This window comes from Sorex fumeus, unplaced genomic scaffold, assembly GCF_029834395.1.
Source record: "Sorex fumeus unplaced genomic scaffold, SorFum_2.1 ptg000043l, whole genome shotgun sequence".
Taxonomy (NCBI): Eukaryota; Metazoa; Chordata; class Mammalia; order Eulipotyphla; family Soricidae; genus Sorex; species Sorex fumeus.
The window spans coordinates 24,333,442-24,360,963 of record NW_026606100.1 but is presented as its reverse complement, the minus strand read 5'-3'; the positions used below and the strand labels follow the sequence as shown (position 1 = coordinate 24,360,963).

At 39.6% G+C, this 27,522-nt stretch overlaps 1 pseudogene; it reads left to right on the top strand.

The window, feature by feature from the left end:
• The first annotated feature begins 4,795 nt into the window (after positions 1 to 4,795).
• On the top strand, positions 4,796 to 5,205 carry LOC130029851 (elongin-C-like; annotated as a pseudogene).
• The last annotated feature ends 22,317 nt before the right edge of the window (positions 5,206 to 27,522 follow it).

Sequence of the window (27,522 nt, the reverse complement as noted above, 5' to 3'; positions counted from 1 at the left end):
CATGTACTTGAGGTCGTAAATATGTATCAAATATAATTTAAGAAATGAAGAAACTACATTGTATTTGAGAGAAGGGAAATCAGTGTCTAAAAGCACACAGGAAATGTGAACGTCAAGCTAAAATAAGGCTTACCACATTTCAGTTGAATGCTTTCCTCCATTATTACATGCTCCTTTTCCTTAACTGCTAAGATTAGGGATAAGAAATCTTCTGAAAAGCGTTGAAAAATATTATTTCTTACCTAACATCATCAGAAAAGAGGAAATATCAAGGAAAGGTAAATGAAAAGAGGAGACGATCTGAGTGTACGTCTTAACACTGAAGCGGGAGTCCACAAGTGTCCAGTACCGATGACTGATCACTGGTGATTGCTGATTGGTCACTGGTCACTCGCGATGATCCAAACTTGTTTACAAACAACTGCATGGGAGGCCCAAGATTCTACCAGGTGCTGTTAGGTTTCTTGGGAGAATGATGTCATAAAGCAGGCAATTGAAAGGTAGAGGCTAGCCAATAGGGAAGTCAGAATCCAAAGAAGAAGACTGGATTGGATAGACTGAGAGGTAGACTTAAGCAGGCTAGAAAGATGGAATCTTATAAGACAGTTATAAAAGTTTCACTTTCCACAGAATCTTACGTTAGGGAAGTGCTCGTATTATACTGATGAGCTTACATATTTCATTAATAGGTAATAATTTATATTGTCTAGTTAACCAATAACATTAAGTTACTACTAGTGTATTTTGTATAATGTTTAATAATATTAAATTATATGTTGATGATTTGTAATATACATTATTAATTACTTTCATGTTAGGAAATGATGAATTATTATGAGCAATCTTCCCGTAACAAAAACCCCTAAGTTTAGGGTGTTCCGCTAGCAAACATGCACCCAGAGAAGAATAGTAGGCAAGGATAGTATAGATGACACAGTATCTGCCAGCTGTTAACTTGTGTCAGGCAAACATAGACTAATCCTTTGTACAGTTTTTTAGATTTAGGGGACAATATAGCCCAAACTAGAATAAACAACTTTCACAATCTTTTATTTATTTATTTTGATCTTGGGTCCTAACCTACCCATGCCCAGGGCTTTCTCCTGGCTCCACACCCAGGAATCACTCCAGGACTAGCTCGGTAGAGTGGGTGCAAGAGAGGTACCCTGCCCACTGAATTCTCTCTCCTGCACAAACAACTTTAAATATTACTCATGCCTACTGATTGTCTGTCTCTGCTCTCCAGGTCCCTGTGGCACATTTATATACTTCCTAACTGTCCATGATGCTTCTGTCAACTCTAACAATGGCACACCTGTAGGGATCTGCTGGGGTTGGAGTACAATATTGCATAATATTGACCTGTCATGAGACCACTGAATGCTGTACAGATGACCCTAAAGCTAGGCTAATCCACGTGTTTGTCTACTTCTGTATTTGTCTCATTCTCTATGAGTGACCACTGCTGAATGTAGCTTCAAAGTTACAATTGGATTTGGCCGATGAGAAATAATTTAGACAGATTGTAATCAGTTATTGTGATCAACAAATTATACCATCTGTTAGAAAATCCAAGTATGGTGTGATAAGTGAGGACCTCTAAAAAGAATAAAAAAAACACTAGATTTACTTGAAGGCAGTTGTCATTTAAAATAGTGTCATCATCTGGATCAAAGTGATAATCCAGTGGGAAACGCACTTGACTTGCACATGGTCAACCGGGATTCAATCCCTGCCATTCCAATATGTATGGTCCCTTGAACCCTTGAAGATTGTCTTCATACATGGCAAGCACCCTACTTACTGTAGTATCAAACCAGATAGCCCAGGAAGTGTGTGTGTGTGTGTGTGTGTTATGTATGTCTGTTTGTGTATGTGTGGAGAGAGAGGTTTTGGGCCAGCACCATTGATACTCAGGTACTCCTGTCTCTGTGCTCAGAGTGACTTCTGGTGGTGCTCATGGGACCATATGTGATGCTGGAGATAGAACCAGGGTCAGTGACGTGGAATATTAATATATTAAGCCCTATATTTTTCCTCAGTGTTGAGGAAGAAATGTATTTTAGAAGTGAAAAAAAAAAGATGAGCCAGTAGGATTCAGTGCAAAGACAGAATCAGGTACTTTTCTGGAGAAGGATCACCCAAGTGGCCAGGGACTGATTTCATACTACAACGGCAGAGATGAGCAGAAACAGAGATAGATGTTCAAAGAGTAAACAATTGACTATGTGTAGTTTTTAAATAGGAAATATTTGCTGATCCCTAAGTAGCAAAAGGAAGAGAGAAAGGAAGAATGAGAAGAAGAAAGAAAGAGAGAAAGAAAGAGATAAAGACAAAGAGAAGGAAGGAAGGAAGGAAGGAAGGAAGGAAGGAAGGAAGGAAGGAAGGAAGGAAGGAAGAAGTTTTTGGCTGCTGGTGCTGGCTCCATTGGACCACCCACCCTCCTCTGTGATGCCATGAATGAAACAAGCTGGCATGGGGTCTAGGGGCATGTCTATGGTGTATTGTTCCGTGCTGTCTTCTGAGAGAGTCATTGTTGTGTCTCTCGATCACGGACATTGATGAGATTATATGGCACCAGATGTGGTTTGTGTGTGTGACTGCCAAGCTGCTGAAAACAGGGAGTGTTGGGGAGAGGTCACCCATTCTCTGATTTCATTGAACCTGGAGTTTTCAATCAGAAGTCCCACATACCTGAGTTTTTCTGCAGATCACTCATAGATGAGGCTTGTCCACACATGCTGATAGCATCCATCATCATGGCTTTCAAGTTTTGGAGGTTTTTGGCTGCTGGGGCTAGCTCCATTTGGGCAGGAAGGGATGAGGCTCTAAATAGATTTTGAATCACTTATTCTTTATTTTCTTGTTTTCTCTTATTTTTGAGAGTTCTCTTGATTGAATCTTTATATTTTTTAAATTTTATTTTATTTAATCACCATGAGATACAGTTACAAGCTTTCATGTTTGAGTTACAAACATACAATGTTCAAACAGTCAACCCTCTACCAGTGCATATTCCCCACCACCAATCTCTCCATTATACCGCCCCTTTCTTGTCCTCCCCCTGCCTTCATAGCAGACAATTTCCCATATGCTATCTCTTTGATCTTATATCTTTGACGCTAGAGCATTTCTAACAAAATATTATCAACTAATGCCTCTTAATATGCTTAAAACTGTAGCTTATATACATCAGGTACTTCATAAGGTCTTACTGTTTGTGGGGGCACCCCAAAATTCTCAGAGGTGACTCCTGGCTCGACACTCAGTAATTATACCTGGCAGTGCTTGTCGAAAATTATGGGAAGCCTTAGATAGAACCTAGATAGGTGCCTGACCAAGTCAAATACCTATCTGCATTACTCTTGCTCTATGGCTGAAGTGTTACCATATTTAAATTTAGTAAATATATTCACTCAGCCTTGTTAAGCTGATTTCAATTCCTCTGCCCCTCTCAGAGAGCCGGGCAAGCTACCATGAGTATCTCGCCTGCACAGCAAAGCAAGGCAAGCTACCATGCCATATTCAATATGCCAAACACAGTAACAACAAGTCTCACAAGGGAGACCTTACTGGGCCCTTTTGAGCAAATCGATGAACAATGGGAGGACAGTGCTACGGAGCTCTGTGCAAGATGATAATCCTAGTGGTTTATAGACGGAAGTGTGAGAACTGTGAATAGCAGAATATTCCACTATTTGATACTCAATATTATAAGTCTGCGCTGATTCAAACATGATCTTAAGTGGTCTTTCTCTATACACTTTTAGTTTTTGACAACCAACTATTTTCTTATGATCACTTTCCTAAGCCTCTGGCTTAGTGCTGGACTCTCATGATCCTTCTCTCCACATGGCACCTTTGGGGTTTTCAGCATTCTGTTTTCAGCATGAGCCTTGTGGACATGCTGAATTTTATTAGTGAACACTTGATAATTGAATACAGAAACCTCTGAGATATTATTGATTTTGTTTTTCTCTTCATAGTTTTCCACAGTCAGAATTGTTGCTTAGATCTCTTAAAGAGATTTTTAATTTAATCTTAATTTTATAAAGTTGTTCACAATATTTGAGTGCATTTAATATGCAAACACAAATACACCACCATCACACCTTCTCACCACATTTCAAATGTTTCCATCCCAAACCTAAAACCCTGCCCTAATGCAAAGCCAAAAGAATTACTTTTGTACTGCTTGTTATGAATAATTCGCTAATAATGATCCCAAAATTGTTTCTTAGAGGAAAGTATGTCAAGGCAGTTGTATTTCACCCAGGAGCCATTAAGCACTTCTATAACAGATTAGTAATATGTTATTAAGTTTTAGCCTTGTGTACATATCTGTCTGTCTGTCTGTCCATCTATCTTTCTGTATAAATATATTTCCCTTAGATTGGTTTCCTTCTATTCTATTTTTTTTTATTTTCTAATGAATCACCATGAGGCTCAGTGACAGATTTACAAACCTTCGTGAATACATTTTGGTCATAAAATGATCGAATACTCATCTCTCTACCAGTGCCCATTCTCCACCACTAATGTTTCCAGTATCCCTCCTGCCACCCCCACACAATCTCCTCCACCTGCCTCTGTGGCAAACACATTCCCTTTTACTCTCTCTCTCTCTCTCTTGGGTTTTTATGGTTTGCATTGCATATAGCAAGTGGCCATCATGGTTGCTCTATAGTCTACTTTCAGCAGGAATCTAACATCCGTGTGAGTTCTCCAAGAATCATTTAAAAAGTGATCCCTTCACGGCGGGGCGTATGCAGTGGTGCGGTGGCTACAGTGGCTGTGGTGGCTGCGGAGCTGACAAGAAACTCCTAAATTTCCTCTGGGAGTGAAGTAGAATTTCTTAAGAACATCATGGGTGGAGAAGAGAAAACCTATAGTGGCTGTGAAGGCCCTGATGCTATGTATGTCAAATTAATATCCTCTGATGGCCATGAGTTTATTGTAAAAAGAGAACATGCGTTAACATCAGGAACAATAAAAGCCATGTTGAGTGGCCCAGGTCAGTTTGCTGAAAATGAAACCAATGAAGTCAATTTTACAGAGATTCCCTTCACATGTGCTATCCAAAGTGTGCATGTATTTCACCTACAAGGTTTGTTACACTAACAACTCCATCGAGATTCCTGAATTTCCAATTGCACCTGAAATTGCACTGGAATGCTGATCGCTGCAAATTTCCTAGATTGTTAAATAAAATAAATTATAATAAGCTGTTAACTTTTCTCAGTATTTAGTACCAGTAGTTCAGTTAGTAACTTTTTATATATAGCATGTTGTCTGTATGCAATTGAACTTTTAATGTTCATTCCCAAACAGATTATCTTCTATTCTTTTGCATAGAAATCAGAGCTGACATTCGTTTGCTACATCAGTAAATTAAGAACATCTTCAAAAACTGAGAAATAAACTAATATCCCAATTCATAGGTGGTTTTGCCTTCGATTTTGGATGTGATTTTTTTAATTAATGGTGGTACAGTAAATGCTAAAATTTAGGCATAAATGTACATGTTCTACAAGAAAATAATTGGCTCTGTATTTTTATGTGTTGTTTTGTTTTCTTAAACTATCCTGACCTTCTAGACATCATTAGTAGCATTATTCGTTATGCAAATGTTGCATTATAAACATGTTTATAACTTAGCCAAGACTTTAATTTTTAAATAACTGTCAAAGACATAAGAGTTGAAAATTCTTATCTGTCTTTTCATAAACTGCAGTATTGTTTAAATTTTTCTTGTCCTTTTGTTTATAGCTAAGATTTAAGAATTTGATAGAAAAGCAGTTTTGGAAGATTGCTAGTCAGTTTTTGGAGCTAGTAACTGCATTTAGCCAACAGGTAGGCTACATGAATGATTAAATGTGCGTTGTTCATTTTAATCAATTCACAATATTACTTGACTATGGTTATTTTCCCCCAATTTTCATTCTTCCATAGTTCCTTGTTTTGTTCACATATTTGTATGTACGTATTAAGACTTAACTTTGTTAGACCTTAAAAACTGGACTCCCATGAATTATTCTAATCTTCCGCCTTCCATTTGAATTATTTATGAGAAAAATTTTAAGATATACAATGCAATGCTTACAATATACTTTGTGACACATAATCAGGTCTTTAAAATTTATCATCCCAAGAGAATATGGAAATTATGATTGGTGGGTCTTTTACCCACTGTTACATTATATTCCACAAATAAGTAAGTAAAAGTAAAGGCCCTCCCGTTGATCATCGATTTGCTCGAGCGGGCCCAGTAACGTCTCCATTGGAGACTTTGTTGTTACTGTGTTTGGCATATCGAATACATCACGGGGAGCTTGCCAGGCTCTGCCGTTTGGGCGAGATACTCTCGGTAGCTTGCCGGGCTCTCCGAGAGGGGCGGAGGAATCGAATTCGGGTAGGCCATGTTGGCTGCGTGCAAGGCAAAAGCCCTACCGCTGTGCTATTGAGAGCAGTTATTCTATGTCTGTCCCTCTCTCTGACTGATTTCACTTAGCATGATACTCTCCATATCGATCCACTTATATGCAAATTTCATCATTTCATCTTTTCGAACAGATGCATAGTATTCCATTGTGTAGATGTAATAATGTTGTTTTTATAACCAGTCATCTCTTCTCAGGCACTTGGATTTTTTTCCAGATTCTGGCTATTGCAAAGAGTTCTGCAATGCATGTGCAACTGCAGATGTCCTTTCTACTGCAATTCTTTGCATCTCCAGTATATATTCCCAGAAGTGGTATTGCGGGCTCAAATGGGAGCTGTTTTTAGATTTTTTGAGAAACGTCCATATTGTTTTCCACAAGGCTGCACAGGTCAGCATTCCCACCAGGAGAAAGAGAGTGCCCTTCGACCCACATCCATGCCAACACTGGTTGCTTTTGTTCTTTTGGATATGTGCCAGTTTCTCTGTTGTGACATGGTATCTTTTTTTTATCTGCATCTCCCTGATGATTTGTGATGAAGAGCACTTTTTCATGTTCCTTTTGGCCTTTCAGATTTCTTCTCTGAGAAAGTTTCTGTTTATGTCATCGCTCCACTTTCTGATGGGATGGATGTTTTCTTATGTAGAGTTCAACAGGTGCCTTGTATACCCTTGATATTCACCCCTTATCAGATGGGTATTGGGTGAATATCATTTATTCTGTAAACTGTCTTTGTATTATGCTCACTGATTCTTTTGAGGCACAGAGGCTACTTAGTTTAAGAGAGTCCCATTAGTGTATCACTGTTTCCACTTGCTTGTTCTATGGCATATCACCTTTGACCATACTTTTATTTTCAATAACTTGGAGGATTTTGCTGACCTTCTCTTCAATGGACCTTATGGATTCAGATCTGATGCTGAGGTTCTTTAATCCATATTGATCTGACCTTTGTGCATGGTCTTAGATAGAGGTCTGAGTCCATTTTTTTTTTTTGCATGTAGCTGTCCAGTTTTAAGAAATTGTTTCCAAGCCATGGAGCAGAGTTCCTGGTAATTATCTCTCTATTCATGGGTGTTTTGTCCCATTTTGTTATTTAATATTCCCCAGATGAGTGCAGTCTTTCTAAGTATGTCCCTTTCTTTCTGGCTCATTTCACCTAGCATGATACTGACTATGTTGAAATACTTGTATGTAAATTTCATGACTTCATTCTTTCTAACAGTTGCAGTGTATTCCATTGAAGGATAGCCTGTTCTTGGTGAAGCAATCGTTTCATTGATTTTTTCATTATAATATCCCAGTGTCTTTGGGCTAGAACAGTTTCCTTTGATAAGTCTGCTGCAAAAATAAGGGATGCTCCTTTGTAAGTGATTTCCTTCTTCAGCATTTCTGCTTACAGCATTATGTCTCTAACTGTGGTATTCCTCATTCTGAATATGATATCTTGGAGTCTCTTTATTAGAGTATCTTAGAGTAGGTACCTTTCAAGCTCCTTGAATCTGGATGTCTGCATTCTTCAGCTTTGGGACATACTCAGCAATGATGTCCTTAACTGTTGATACTTCATTGGGGTTGCCTCCCCATTCTTCTGAATCTTTGATGATTCTCATGCTATTCCTCTAAAGTTCATCCCCTAGGTCTCTGTTTCACACGACCTATTTTGAGGTCCTTTCCCATTATATTCTGTTGCCTGTATGCGTTATGCAGCTCATCTTGAAGCTCAATGATTCTCTTTTCAGTGGAGATTATTCTACTGTTGAGCATGCACACTCTGTTTTTAATTTCATCTCCTGAATCCTTTATTAATGACACTTTTGTTGCTTTCTTATTTCTGCTTTCATTGCTTCCTGGTTTTATTGGCTGTCCATTCCACTGTTTCTTTCATGGCTTCCTTTAATCTACTGGGTGCCTGTTCCATCATTTCTTTGAGTTCAATAAACATGCACAAAATTTCATCTCTGAATTCTTTATTGGAGAGATTGTATTTGTTGGTATTCCATATTAAGGCTTCTGAGCTGTTTTCTTCATCCACTCCTCGTGGTGGGAATTTGCGCCTTCTCTTCATGCTCCTTAGGTATTTTCAAGGTGGGACCCTCCGGTTCACTCTCCATGTTCCCCTCTTGCTGTGAGAAAGGATACTGGATAAGTTCTTCAGTAGTGGTCACCTTTTCCCCCTTCCATAATACTAGCTTCGTTTTTGGTGCTACTCCTTTGTGACCTCTGTGATTCCTCTAGTGCAGTTTCAGATATGCGTTCTTTAATGTAGACTTGTTCATTTTCCTGTGTTCAGGAAAATGAGATCAAAATAGGCTACTGGACTTTGCTGAGATCAAAATAGGCTAGTAGACTATTGATATAATGTGTTTGTGACAGCCAGGCTGTCCTCCTCAAAATTACGTAATGGAGATTGAAATTTGAGTCTAAAGCGTAGAGAAAGGGGAAAATTAGAGCAGCGGCATGAGGCGCTACTGCCTTAGTGGCCATAACCACCGCCGCTGCTCTAGTTTGGGGGGAGTGAGCCCCAGTGGTGCCTGATCTGGAATAAAGTCCCACTTCTGAGGCACTCCTAAAATTTTTCCGGGGAACGCTTCTGTCCTGAGTGCCACTGGGGGCAGGGGGCATGACCAATGATGAGGAGTCTTGCAGTTCCCTGAGCTGGATTTCTGGGCACACTGCCCTGGAGTGCATGCCCAGCAACCACTTGCCTTCTATTTTAAACCTCAATAAATGTGGTGTGCTACATTTGATCTATCAGTGGTTTTAAGTATAAGAGGCCCAGGATAGATTCATTCATGGGTGAGGCTAGTCTGAGCATGTGGATAGTGGCTGTGAGAATAGAGGTAATTGAATTATGGACAATATGGCTAAAAAGAGGATAGAAAACTTTCAAAATCTGATCTATTTATTTATTTATTTCTGGTTGGGGGTCACACAGGGTTATGCTCAGGGATTGTTCTTGGCTCTGCACTCAGGAATCATTCCTGGAGAAGTCACTATAATAAAAAGTCAAAATAGTTTGAAAATTGATGTGGAGCAGGGAAACACACTGGTCATTTTAATTTAAGTCCCAGAATCACGATATTGCTACTTGCCCAATAGCTACACATGTTCCTTAACAAGTGCTGGTTTTATTTAAGAGTGAAATAGAAAACGAGTTTTACATTTTATATGTACTGGTTTCAAATATTTGTTGCTAGAGCACTGTATTGTTTTACAGGCTTCTGTGTTATTGACGTGCTGTTTTGTTTAGGTATTCTGTGACTGCTGTAACCAATTACCTGTTGGCTTAAACATCAGAAGAAAAAAATACGCACTCACCTCACGGTATACCTCATGGGTAGCTTTCCGGGCTCTCAGAGAGGGGCGGAGGACTTGAACCTGGGTCGGCAGTGTGCAAGGCAAATGCCCTACCGGCTATGCTATACACTCAGATATATACAAACACAGATAGACACAGACACTTATGAAAACAGTCATATTCAGAGACACACAGATATATACATAGAAACACAAACACTATTAACTAGACACAGACACCATGCACACATACAGACACACAGAGACATATCTTCAGATGCACATACAGACATACACACATTCAAACTCATGTGCACACACAGATATCTACTCAGACACAGACATAGAAACACACACATGTACACAAAAAATTCATATATACACAGATGCAGAGACACAGAGACATCTACAGAGACATACTGAGGCACACTAGCATACACATAGACACAGAGTCTAAAATGCAGTATACATGCACAGATACAGACACATATACAGACATATAGATAGAAATGCACATATCTACACAGACACACATATGCTAACACAGGCACAACTGATCAATACACAGACATACAGACACACATGTACACAAAGATGGACATACACAAACATACTTAATACATGCACGCACAGATATGTACACAGACACACACAACAGACATATACTAACAAAAATGTACATGGACACACATGCACACACAAAAGATATGTATTCACACAAGCATAAACAGAAATATACACAGAAACATGTGCACACACTGATACAGACACACCTAGATACACAGACATATACAGAGACACACAGATATATCCAGATACACATGCACACAGCCATACAGATACACACTCAGAGATACACAGACATATACACACACCCATGAGTACACACAGACATACAGAAACACATAGAAGTATACACAGACACATGCACACTCACAAGTATACACAGACATAGACATACACAGATACACAGACATAGACATACACATGCACACTGTCACACACAGACATATACACAGAAATATACACACCCACAGAGACATAGACACATCCTGTACACATAGAAAGTGAGACACAGACATATACAGACACACAGACAACAGATATTCACACAGTCATATACATGCTCACACAGACACACACTTGCTAACACACATATGTACACATATACAGCCATAGACACAGTCACACCAACACATGCACACAAAGAGACAGACATACACACATACACATACCCACATGCACACAGACAAATACAAAGGTGTAGAGACATGCACATTCAAACACATGTAGACATACGGACATGTACACAGACTGACACATGTACACACAGAGATAGGAATATACACTGACGCACACAGACACAAGACAAATGCACAGAAACACAAATGTGCACACAGAGACATATACAAGCACAGATATGCACACAGACATACACAGACACAAAAATGCACACACAGAGACTCACAGACTTACACATGGATACACACAGACACACAAATGCATAAAAAAAACCCACATGCACAGCCACACAAATGTAAACACAGAAACATACATTTACAAATTTAGACACACACATACAACAGACAAATACACAGACTCAGGCACACATGCTCACATACAGAGGCACACTGGCATATACACAGATACACATAGTGTAAACCCAAGACACAGATATATGCACAAACATATACACAGACACACATTTACACACAGAGAAACAAACATATACGCAGCACACCTACATGCACACACAGACATATTAGCATAGACGTCAGGCATGTATACACATAGACTCACACACACAAATATACTCACAAACAGACATATACACTGACACACAGTCACACAGCTCACCATAGAAACATAGACACCCTCACTGACATTAACAGACACACACATAGAAATACCTACAGACATACACCAATGAACACAGACACAGATATTTATATGGACACACAGACACATGCAGATACACACAGATATTTATACACAGATACACATTCATTCAGCTGCACAAACGGCCCACAAACAGTACACACATATGCACAGGCGTATAGTTAGACACACATAAAATGAGACATATTCACAGATAACACATGTACAGAGACACACACATACATAAACAGAGACACATAGACACGCAGAAATATACATAGACAAATAGACCTGATTACTATCACACAGAGATATACACAGACACATATACAGATACACATATACACACAGAGATATACACAAATCCATACAGAGAGGCACAGACATATACAAAGATGCATTCACAAGGAAACAAGACACAGACATGCACATATACACACATATATACAAAGACACAACTCATGAGCACATAAACGTACACAGACATGTACACACAGACACACAAAGACATACACACAGACACAAACATACATGCAGGTACACAGAGACATACACAAACACATACCCAAACTACAGACATACACCCGGACTCACTGTGGCCATACAGCGTGGAAGGGGTGCAGCCCCCCAGGCCTTGCCCTTTGCGTGCAGGCGCCCATGTTTCCTGAGCAGCAGTGAGGAAGGTTGTTCCGTTATCACCTAGAGGAGCACCACAGCGGCCCTAGAACACACGAATGTGGTGGGACCGAGCCCTGGCATCATGTCTGTGCTGCTGGTAAGCTGGTGTCCGTGCCCTTTGTCCATTTGCAGCTCTGACTGGAGCACTCTGCCCACACCCACCTCTCTGTTCCGCACTTGGGACTCTTCTGCAGAGATTCTACAGACTTGCTCACCCCTTTCGACACACACACAGAGAGACTTACACATAGACACATGCATATATATATACACACAGACATACACACCCACTGAGACAGACATGCATACCAGAGACACATGGACACACAGACATGCAAACACACAATATGCATATACAGAGACACATATATGCACACACATAGACACACATGCCCACACAGAGACTTACACATGGACATACAAACTCAGACATATACCCATGCACACACATAGTCATATACACACAAAGAGACAGAGATACATACACTGGCACAAACCCAATGCACACACAGAGATGCACCCAAATACACAGACATACATGGACAAGCAGACATGAAACAGACTCACCTACACACAACCACATACACACACAGATATCCACAGACACAAACACATGCGCACACACAGACATACAAACACAGAATCAATATAAACATATCCACAGAAACAAACACATGCACACACACGTATAGAGACACAGACAGACATATGCACAGATATTCATATGTGCACACACAGACATAAAGACACACAGAAACACACATGTACACACACTATACAGTGAAATACACATATAGATTTATAGACAGAAACGCATGTGTAGTCACACACAGACATATACAGACAAACACACATGGGCACACATAGATATTATACACAGATACACAGAGATGCACACATATATAGACATAGATACTCAGAGACATGCACACATAGATATATACACAGACATATATAGATACACATGTATACAAAGACAACAGACATACATAAGCAAATAAATAGACACAAGGTCACACACATACACACAGAGACACACAAAAATAAAGACACGTACACAGATTCACACAAAAACACACACAGAGATTTATATATAGACTTAAAGACATACAGAGACATACTCATGCACACACACAGACAGAAAAGACATAGAAACACAGAAATCTAGAGAGAGATACAGACATATAGGCAGACACACAAATATATATACACAGACAACACACTGCACACACAGATACACACACGCGTATACCAAGGCACACACATAATCACAGAGACAGAGACACACAGACATCGAGAACACACATGTGCAACATGGGCACAGACATATACTCAGACTCAGAGGCACACACAGATATATACATAGACATACACATGCATACTCATTCATATACACAGACACACATACGCAGCTACACATACAGACATAAACAGGAACACATATAGATACACACATATAGATACACATATAGATACACTGATGTATATACAATATATGGAAGCACACACACTCACATAGATATACATACACAGACATACATACCCAGACACACGTGTACAAAAACACAGAAATGCACACAGAGGGACATGTTCACAGACATATACCATGACGTGCTCATGCACACACACCGACACACACACATGCACCCTCACACACGCACACACATGTGGACACACTGAGATGCACAGACATATACATACATATGTATACACAACAGACAAATGCACATATATATATACAGTCACACAGAAACACAAACATATACTCACTGAAATATACACATACTGACATGCACAGACACACATATGCATCCACACAGATACACAGAAATATATACAGGAGACACACACAGACATATATTCAGACACAGACATAGACACACATGCATATACAGACGCAGTGACACATAGATATATATAAACACATAGAAACGCACACATGCGCACATACAGACATGCACACACAAAGATATATAAAACGACATAGAGTCAGACACACTCAGAGACACTTATACACGTGTAGACAGACACAGATATACACTTGCTAAGACACAGAGATAACAGACGTATAAACAGACTCGTACCAAATGCAAACACCACACACTATCACAAACATATACACACATGTTCACAAAGAATCACAGAGAGCACAGAAAAAGACACATATACATAGACACAGAAGAAACATGCACACAGACATATACATAGGTACACTGAGACACACATATACAAAGACACACAAACACATGCATACACAGACACAAAGGTACACATGCACACACAACAGACATATACAAACACAAATACACACATATAAACATGTATACACAGACACAGTTCAGCACAGGTAAACACATGGTCACAGACACAACATGCAGATTCACAGATACAAAGACAGATATATACATAAGTACACAGACACAGTCACACTGACAAACATATACTCAAAGATACATACACATAGGCTCACAGATATATACACAAATGCACATGCACACATAGACACATTTAGACATATATAGACACATAGAGACACACAGCATATACACAGACACACAACAGGCACATATGGGCATATGCTCAGACACACATGCACACAGACATAAATATACAGATATATACCCACAGGTACACACATGCTCATTACACAACACAGACACAGGCATATATGCACACGTGGACACACATGCACACAGAAGATAAAACATACAGAAACACAATATGTACACAGACACAAACACATACACACAAACACACGACACAGACATTCACATATATTCATAAAGACAAATATATAGACACAAACACTTGCACACACACTTACACAGAGATACATAAATACACCTGCACACACAGAACACAAACACATACATAGATACTAACATATGGACAGACACACACATGCACACACTGAATCACACATATTCACTCACAGAGAGATATATAAAGGTGGACACATGCACAACAGAAACACAGACATATTCAGACATCCTTTGCACACAATTCAAACATACAGATTTGCACACAGATACACACTGAGACATATACACAGATGCACACCCACATGCACACAAGAGGCACACAGAAACATATGTATGGAAAAACACATGCTCACACAGGCACAGTAATATATACATAGACAAACAGATATGGACACTCAATGAGCACACCAAGACATATAGAAATACAGACACACACAGATGTGTACACAGACAGAACCTTATACACAGAGACATATACAAGTATTCACACAAACATCTACTCATAAATACACCCACATTTACACACAAGACAGAAGTCATATAGAGAGACATAGATACACACATAGATGCACAGACAGACACACACAAACAGATACACAGACACAGGTATATCCATAAACACACACATTCACATAGAGAGATATAAATAGATATATACACAGGCACACACCAATATGCACTCACACAGTGTATATACACAGACACACTAACGTGCACATAGACACACACAAACATAGACACACATAAGACACATACACTGAACAACACATGTACTCTCAAATACACACATGCACAACACAACATAGGCACATGTACACAGAGACATGCATAGACACAAGCATGCATCACACAGACATATATAGATAAACATACATGAACACACATACACATATGCACACCCACAACACAGACATACAGACATGAACAAAGACACATACACAGACACACATGTGCACAGAGATGCATATAGAGATATACACAGATATACACAGACATACAGATATACTAAACACATGAACATACAGACATGCAGGCATATGCACTCAGACATGCACACACGATACATACATTTATACAGATACATAGACATGCACATACACTGAGACACACAGACATATACACAGACCCGTACCCACATGAACACACGGACACAGCTGATATATACAAAGACACATACACATGCATATACACAGAGACACACACAGTCATATACACAAAACACTCAGACACACTGATACACATGCATATTCAGAGACACATGTCAACTCACAGTCCTAAATACAAACGCACAGAGGCACATGTAAACAAATACAGATACACACAAAAGCACATGCATACAGTTACACCGACACACACACAGACATACACAAATTCACATGCACAAAAATACAACATGTGCACACAAACACATAGAAATGTATACAGATACACACATGAACACATAGACATATACACAGACACATTCACACACACAGACACACAAATATACAAAGACAGACATAAATACATACAAACTCATACGCACACATAGAAACACAGACATATCCACAGAAATATACAAACACATGCACCCACAGACATATACATAGACACACAAATATATACACACATACATAGGCACACATGCTTGTGTAAACACACAAAAAATAAAAAGGCCGGCAGTCAGGCCGTTTCCCCACTCAAGAGAGGTCGATGGCGATGGTCAGGCAAAGGAAGGAAACAAGGCCAAGCTGGTTGGTCTTGGCAGCAGTTTATTGCATGAAAGAGATGTATGTCATGGAGGCCCCAGGATCTCTCAAGCACGTGTACCTTTGTTCTCTCAGCTTCTGTCCTCAGCCCCATCTTCCCAGGTTCTCTGATGCATGTGTCCCCCCAGAGAGTCCTGAAATCTCCCTTATATAGATCACAGTACCTCTAAAGGGCGCAATATAGTGATGTCATCAAAAGGAGTTACAGAAAGAACATTGAGGTAGCAAACCATACATTGTTTCTTTACATCCACAGGCCAGTATTCCTGGCCTCATCTTTTACAAGCTACAAGCACTTGGATTAGCACAATAAAGACCAGTCTGCTAGAACTTGGAATCTAAATCTCCAAGATCAGCCTGCCTGGAGCCAGGCAACTACATCCCAAAGATCAGGCCTGGCTTAGCACCTGGGATCTGCATACCTAAAAACTAGCTAGGTTCCTGTGAGATAAGGGAAACTGCCTCAATATGCTGAAATCATTTACTGAAGGCAGTTTGAAGGGGAGAAAGTTCAGTCTCATCCAAGCTAGTCAGGACACACAGGAAAACTACTTCCAGGACAGATCAACCCACCCTAGAACAGATTTCCCTGGATGTGTCTCTCCTCTCCTTGTCCGACCAACATATAAGCATACATAATATAAATCATTTTGTATGGACACAGTAAGAAATACTTTGAGCTTATAGAATTGCTCTCCTAGGGCCATCTTGATCTCAGACTGCAGTGCTCAGGCCAGATATCTTTCCTATTCCTAGCAGCAGGGTCCTAGTCTTGTTGTTACTTTTGGATCATGACAGCATTTGCCTATGATCAAACTCTTAACCTATAGTTAAGAATCGTGGCACCTTGGCTTGGCCCATCACGATGCCAGGGTAGCACATAACTTACCTGCTTGCCCTGGTTCCATCCAGTCCCACGTTCAGAGCCCTGCCCTTGGAGTCCTAGGAAGTGAGGGCAACTGAGGCTTAAGTTGAGAAAGCAGATGCCCGGGAGTGAATGATATTCAAAGCCAATCAACTCCTAAGTTACAAAGCATAATATTAATTGTCTTACTGTATCTATACAAAAGGACATTGCATTAAAGTAAACTGCTCAAAAGACATAAGGAGAGGAGAAAGGCAATATTAACTTACAGTACAACTTCAGTGTCTAAGAAGGATGAGACCTTACAAATTGGTTGGGGAAGAGAGCATAGAAGTGGTTACAAACAAAGTAATGGGAGTGACTCTGGAACACTGTGATGGGTGCAATCTGATAAACCTAAGCTCCTTGTACTCCAACACATGCTTACACACAAATACAAAGTCACACACAAGCACACAATTAAACATACACATACAGACAGACATATACAGAGACACATTTGCTCACACACAGAAATATGTAGACAGAAACACATACTTGCACACATAGTTATATGCAGTTGCATACATATGTACAGTCACACACAGACACATAAATGTGCACAGAGACACAAAAGATGTATTCAAAGACACAAAATTATATATATACATATATATCGATATCCAGAGACACATTATATACACATAGATATGGATACACATACAGACATGTACACAGATGAACACACATGCAAACACAGAGACATACACACAAACACAAACATATTTACAGACATTTAGACACCCATGCACACATAGACGTACCCATGACACAGTTACACACATATGCACATACCAAAATACAATATATACTGACATACATAATAGACACACATGCACACAGACACCCAAATATATAGATATACACAGAGGTAGACACACATGCACACACAATGGCACAGACATAGATACAGCATGCACAGGTAGAAACAATGTACACATAATGACAGATGCACAAATGCACACCGATAGACACATGCATATTCACAAATGCATACACATACACACATATACACAGCAGTATATACAGACATATTCACAGTCACATTCATACACAAACATACAAAAAACACACAGAAACACAGGCACGTAAGCATGCACACACAGAAGAAATATACGCACATGTAGACTCTCAAAGACATGCATAGACACACACCTCCACACAGAAATACACAGATATTTATACACATAGATACACACAGACATATACATGGAAACGCACATAAACATGCACACACAGATGCAAGAAAAATATACACTCAGAGACAGATATGTACACAGAAACACATGTGACCACACACTCAGATATATACACAGACACTCAGACACACATATATACAAGACACACAGACACAGGCACACAAATACAGAGACATTCACCATCAACACATATATACACATATACCGAATACAAACACTTGTCCAACACAGACATATGCAGACAATACACACAGGTAAACACAAACATTTATAAGTACACACAGATAACAGACATATACTATGCACAGACATATAAACAAAGAGACACAGATATATACACAGAGACACACAGGCACACAAATGTAAAAACAGACATATACACAGACTCACAGACTTATTTACAGACACACACAGAAAAATGCCCATAGAAACAGGTGTGTACACACAGACACATACACTGACATACATGCACACACAGACACAGAATATGTGTTTGACACAGAGACATACATATACACAGACACAAACATGCAGATCCAGACATACACAAGCTTACAGTCACACAGTCATACACAGAAATACTTCAACATGTAGACCCATAGACTACACAGAGACATATAAAGACACATGTGGGCACACACAGACACACATAGAAATATACACACAGAGACACACAGAAACACACAGACATATATACTGACACATGCACACACAGACACAGATATAGAGAGACACAATCAAAATGCACACAAACATATATACTGACACATAAAGCCACAGATATGTAAATAGGCATAATCACAAGACACACTCAGCTAAACACACAATAACACACTCATGTGCCACACATATCCACACACACAGTCATTTACAGACACATGACATATGCACATACACACAGAGAAACAAACATACATTGATACACACATTCTCACAGACACATGAACACACATAGGAATATAGACAGACATATATAAACAGCCAAATGCACAGAGTGACACTGATATATGCAGACACACAACCAAGTGCTTAGTGACACTGACACATACAGACACACGCATATATACACACAGACATACACAGATACACAGGTACCACACAACACATCATATATGCAGAAACACATTTACACGTGCACACACAAACACAACATACACACAGACACAGGTATGTACATAGACCCATGCACACACATACACTGACACAGGTGCACTCGCATGCATGCATGCACACAGACACAGATATACACATGCACACACAGGCTTATAGAAACACAATCTCATAGGCACAGACATATGTACATACACAATACATGTGCACACAAAGACATAGAGACATACACATGCAGACACAGAAAGACACAGAGATATATACACAACACAAATATATGCACACCGAGGGGCAAACATACAGATACACACAGACATATACACAGACATAAACCCACATGCACACACAGACATATTCACAGATACAGAGACAACAGACATACACACACAGCTCAGAGATGCACAGACATATAAACACACATGTGCTCACCTACAGAAACACAGAATCACACATATATGTACACACACACAGAAAATTGCATACACAGACATATACAAAGGCACACAGATCCATGCAAACACACATAGACACACACGCGTACACAGACATGAATGTAAAACCATAGACATGTGTACACACGTGCACACACATTCAACATGCACAAAGATAAATGAACACAAATTTATACACACAAAGACATGTAGACAAGCATGCGCAAACATATATATATATATACAGACACATACCCACTTGTACACAAAAGGATACACAATGACGTATACACAGGTACATGCATGTACCAACAGACACACACATAGACATAGACCCACAGGGAAACAGTGATATATACAGAGGCACAGAAACACAGGTACACCCAGAAACCCACAGAGGCACACACGTGCACAGAGAGAAAAGAAATATGCACAGAGACACTCAGATATATAGAGATATAGACATTTATACACAGAGACATATACACAAATGCACATATGCAGACAAACAGTTGTCTGCGCAGACATAAACCACAGGGGTGTACTGACTCAGGCATATACACAAATACCCAAACATATGCATAGACACACAGATGCACACACAGACTTCCATAGACATATACACAAACACAACGGGAACACATGATAATACAGATATGCTGACATAAAGACACAAGCATACAAAGATAAACACAAACACATAAAGATAGAAACACACACCTATATACAGACAAACACACACATGCACACATGGACATATACAGAGACACATAGTGGGATGCCCACAGATGCATACCGTGCCACACCCAATGCATACAGAGATAACCATACATATACACAGAAAGTCATATGCGCATGTGCACACATACATACACCCAGAACTCACCCATATATATATACACAGACACAGACCCACATGAACTCACATAAATACAACACAGACATATACAAAGACAGAGACACACAGATATACACAGACACACACATGGACACAGACATCAGACAGATATACACAGACTAACACACAGAAGTATACACAGACATATACACTGACACAGACACAGACTCATACACCAACATTTACCCAAACATACACGCAGGAACACAACGACACTGAGAGACACACGCACATACACACAGACATCTACATTTATGCTTAGATATACCTTCATACCGAAACACAAACTACACACATAGACTAAACACACATAGGCACAGGCACACATACTTATAGAAACACACAAAATGACAGACATGTACACAGACAACACATGCATAGAGACATACGCATACATATAGACAGACACACAGATACATACATAGACACATAGAGATGTACACACAGACACAGAAATCTACACATAACCCATACACATGCTCACAGAGTGAGATACACAAAGATATAGTCATATGCACACAAGACACAAACATACAGAAACACACACATATACACACTTGTGCACACAACGATACACTCAGAAATAAACATACACACATGTACACAGAAACACAAGATACCCATGCACACCTGCGCACACAAAGGCAAACAAAGACATCTACACAGACTCACTGTGGCCATTCAGGTTGGAAGGGGTGCAGCTCCTCGGGCTTTGTCCTTTGCCTGCAGGCGCTGGCATTTCCTGAGCAGCAGTGAGGAAAGTTGTGCGTCATCATCCAGAGGAGTGCCACAGCAGCCCTGGAACACACGTGTTTGGTGGGACCCAGCCATGGCACTAAGTCTGCTGCTGGTAAGCTGGGGGACAGTGTCCGCGTCCTCTGTCCATCTGCAGCTTTGACTGGTGCACACTGACCACACCCACCTCTCCCACCACTGAACACACACACAAATAGATACACACATGTTCATATATAGATATACACAGACACACGTGCACACACTTGCATGTGTCTACAGTCACACACAGATAGACAAAAATGCATATACAGACATATACACAGCAACACACAGGTACAGATGTACATACACATACCCACACAGACCTCTACGGAAAAATACATATATGCAAAAATATGCAGGTGTACACAGAGACACATAGGCATACATGCACAAGACATATAAATACACAGACATATAAAGGCAGATGTGCAGTGCACAGAGGCATGCCACATCCATATGTGTGGAACACACAGGTACGTACAGACTCACAGACATATACAAGGCACACAACTGCGCGCACACAGTCATATGCACAAACACATGGAAACATAGATTCACAGACTCACAAATATATATATATGTATATATACATACATACAGATGCACACACACAATTCCCAAACACAACACAAGTCACACAGACATATACACACAGACTCACAAAGATATATACATAGATACACAGAAACATGAACATGCAGACATATACATAGACACACAGATACTCACACACATGGCATACATACATACACACAGGCACATCTAAATAGAGTCATGTACCTGCACACACATACACACATACACACAGACATATACACACATATTCACACACATACACAGACACCCACATGCACACATAGACTCACAAACATACACACAGAGTCACACATACGTATACAGAGTACATAATGCAAACACAGACATACACACAAGATAACCACAACCATATTCAAGACACACACATACCCAGACATATAAACACACAAACACGGACACACTAACACGTGCAGACTTATATACATAGAGACAGACACAGACATAGGCACATTCACATATATACACACATACTCACACAGACACATGAAAACACAGACACCCACACATGGGCGCACACCTATGCACATACAGACATATACACATATACACTGATAGACAAGACAGACCCATAGGCAGAACAAACAGACGTGTTCACTGATACACACTACATAAACAGAGACACAGAGACATATACACAGAAACAAACTCACATGCACCCAATGGAGACACAGACAGACACACTGTACACGCAGGCATATACACAAACACCTACACATGCACACACAGAGACAACATAGACATAAACACAGACACACACACATGCACACTCAGACACAACAGACATATAGAGACACTCTCATGCATACAGAGACAGAGATATAAGCGTAGACACAAAGATACAATCACAGAAAAACATACATATACACAGACACAAACATGTACCCAGACATACACATACACACAGACACAAATAAACAACACATACCCACTAAACACATAGACACACACATGTACACACAGACACAGTCTACATGCACAGAGAAAAACACCAACAAATACATACAGAGACATATGCAGACACAAACCTGTGTGCACACAGAGACATCATATACACAAAATAGACACACAGACATTTACATAACACAAAAACAATCACAAACACAGACACATATATACACAGACACAAAGAGATATGCACTCGGGCACACACACACATAAACACAGACGTATACACAGGCACACGCATGTAAACAAAGAATTTTAGACACACTCAGACATAAAGAGAAAAACACATGCACATAGACATGTATATAGGCACTCAGAGACATGTACAGATGTATACATAGACGCAGAAGCACACACAGATATAGACAGACACAGCCATTTACAGACAGGGACACACTTAGACATATAGACAATCACACATACAAGACACAGTGTACACACAGAGACACACACCTGTATATGCACAGATACATCTGCACACAGAACAAACATACACACATAGAATCACACACATACAGACACACATTTAACACAGATACAGACATATAAACACACACTATGCACAGACACACACAATGAAATGCACACACTGATATACACACAGATACATATTCACAAATATATACATATATATGCATCACACATACAGATTCACATAGATATATACACAGACACTTATATGGAAACACATACAGAGACCCAAATACATTTTTACACAAATATGTACATACATGCAGACATATACACACACAGCCACAGACAGACAATAGATGCACACAGACACTCATACATATACACACGGACACATACAATTGCCTACAGAATGACATACAACCACATTCACATGCACACACACTAATGCACACATAGACGTACAAACACAAAGATAGACACGTGAGAACACATAGAGACACAAAAACACACAACCATGTATGTACATATATACAGACACACAGTCATACGCAGACAAGCACACACATCACACAGACTTACACATAGAAACACATGTACACTAACACATGCAGAAACAGAGAGACATATATACACAAAGACATACAGACGCAGTAGACATATACCCAGACACATACAAAGGCACACACAGAGACAAACAGTCATAGGCACACAGTGAGACACACAGAGGTACACACCCAAACATATACATACACAGAGACTCATAGATATATACACAGACATATAGACATATACAGACATAGAGATGCCCTTGTACATATACACAAACATACATATACAAAGGCACACACAGACACACGTACATACACACATAGACACATAGACACACACAGAAATATACACAAAGCCATATACCATATGGCAAACACATATATAGACACATGCACACAAGACAATAGATATTAACACACAGAAACACAGACACACACAAATACATGTATATACACAGTGACACAAACATATACCAAGATGCACACAAACCTAAACACTAAGAGGCAGACATATACACACAGAGACACACAAATATACACAGATACACACCGACATGCACACACAAACACATATGCAGACACACAGATACACACATAGATACACAGAAACATGCAGTGACACAGAGATATGTACCCAGAAACACAAACGTGCACACAGAGGCACACATATAAACACAGAGTAAAACACACAGATTAAAGTATAGACAGACACATGCATACACAAACACATATGCATAGAGACACATACAGAGATACACAGACATACATGCAGTTGTACACGCAGAGATACACATACCCACACAAAGCAAATATACCCAGACACCCAGAGAAATACAAACATGTACACGAAATAACACAGGCATATACACACAAAAAGATGGGCACCACAGAAAAATGAACACTTATACGCCAACATACAGAGAAAAAGACTTATAGACAGACACAAAAACAGACATGCATAATCATGCACCCAATGTACACACAGATACACACAGACATATACACATTCATACACACATAGATGCACACACAGTGACATAAACACAGATACATACACGAGCACAAGATACAGATATACGCAGACACCACATACATGCGCACTAAGACACTCAAGACATACACAGATGTACCCACATGCACACATAGACAATAGACATATGCACCCAGACTCAGACACACAATAGATATATAACAAAAAAACATACATACACAGAGATACACAGATAAACACATACAGAGGAGTACACAGAGATATACACAAGACACACAGCTGCATATATTCACAAACATATAGACATATATACAGGCTCAAACGTGCACACAAAGATGATATACATGCATACTCAGACACAGAGAATACATAGGCATACACATGCACACACAGGCACAGAAACAGATAGCATGTATATAGGCACACAGATATCTGCTAAACACACATGCACACATTCACAAGCACACAACATATGCATAGACACACAAATAGACACACAAAAAGACATATACACAGACATGTAGGCATATACATGGACACAATGCACAGACAGACATATACATTCACAGATCTAAAACACACACATACACAGCAAACACATGTATAAACAGGTACACATATACACTGACATAAACATACACTGACACAGATGCACACACAGACATACACATCAATGATTCAGACAGATACACAGACAAAAAAACAAATGAACACACAAAGACACAACACAGACATATACATAGACACACAGACACAGTCATATATATGTACACACAGACATGCACACACAGAGATATGTACACAGACACACATGCACACACACAGGATCACATATACACAGACACACTGAGACACACATAGATATGTGCATAGGTACACCAGTACAAGCACAGACATGTACACAGACGTACACATATGTACACAGACATACACACACGGACACACATAGTCAACACAGACACACAGAGACATATATCCAGACACGCACAGACATATATGCACCGACATGCTCACACACACAGACCCACACTGACACATGTGTGCAAACAGATATAACATGCACACAGACATATACACAGTCACACGACATACATAGACATAAACACAGACACACATGTCTACAAAGAGACACAGTCTATACACACAGACAGAGACACTCTGAGACACATAGATATAAACACTCAGACATAATCATAGACATACACAGACATATGCACAGATAAGTGTGCACACGTATAGACACACACAGACATAGACGGACACACACAAAGTCATGTATACCCGCACACTTATACCCCCAGAGACACATAGACATATAAAGAAACACACGCAGAGATTTGCAAACTGACCTATACATAGACACAGCCAACATATGCATGGGGACACATACATACATATACATATACACAAACATACACACACAGACATACACAGTCACATGCAGACATAGAGATACACAGATACAGAAACAAAGATATATACATATACACATACACAGATATGTTCACAGACACACAGAGAGATATAGGTAGACACACACAAGTACACACAGAAAATTGACATGTATAAACACAGACTCAGATACACTCAGACTGATACACAGACAATCACATGCACATACAGAAATATACACATATATAGACACGTAGAGACACAGAGACATCTACACAGATACACACAGATATACATGCACATACACAGACACACAGACATATACATACCCACACACTCAAATTGAGACATAAACAGACATACACAAAGACATACACAGACTTAGAAAAATAATAGACATACAATGACACACATTCGTATACACAGACATATGCACAAATACACTGAAACATACTGATCTGTACATAGATATATACATAGATAGCACTGTAGCACTGTCCTCCCATT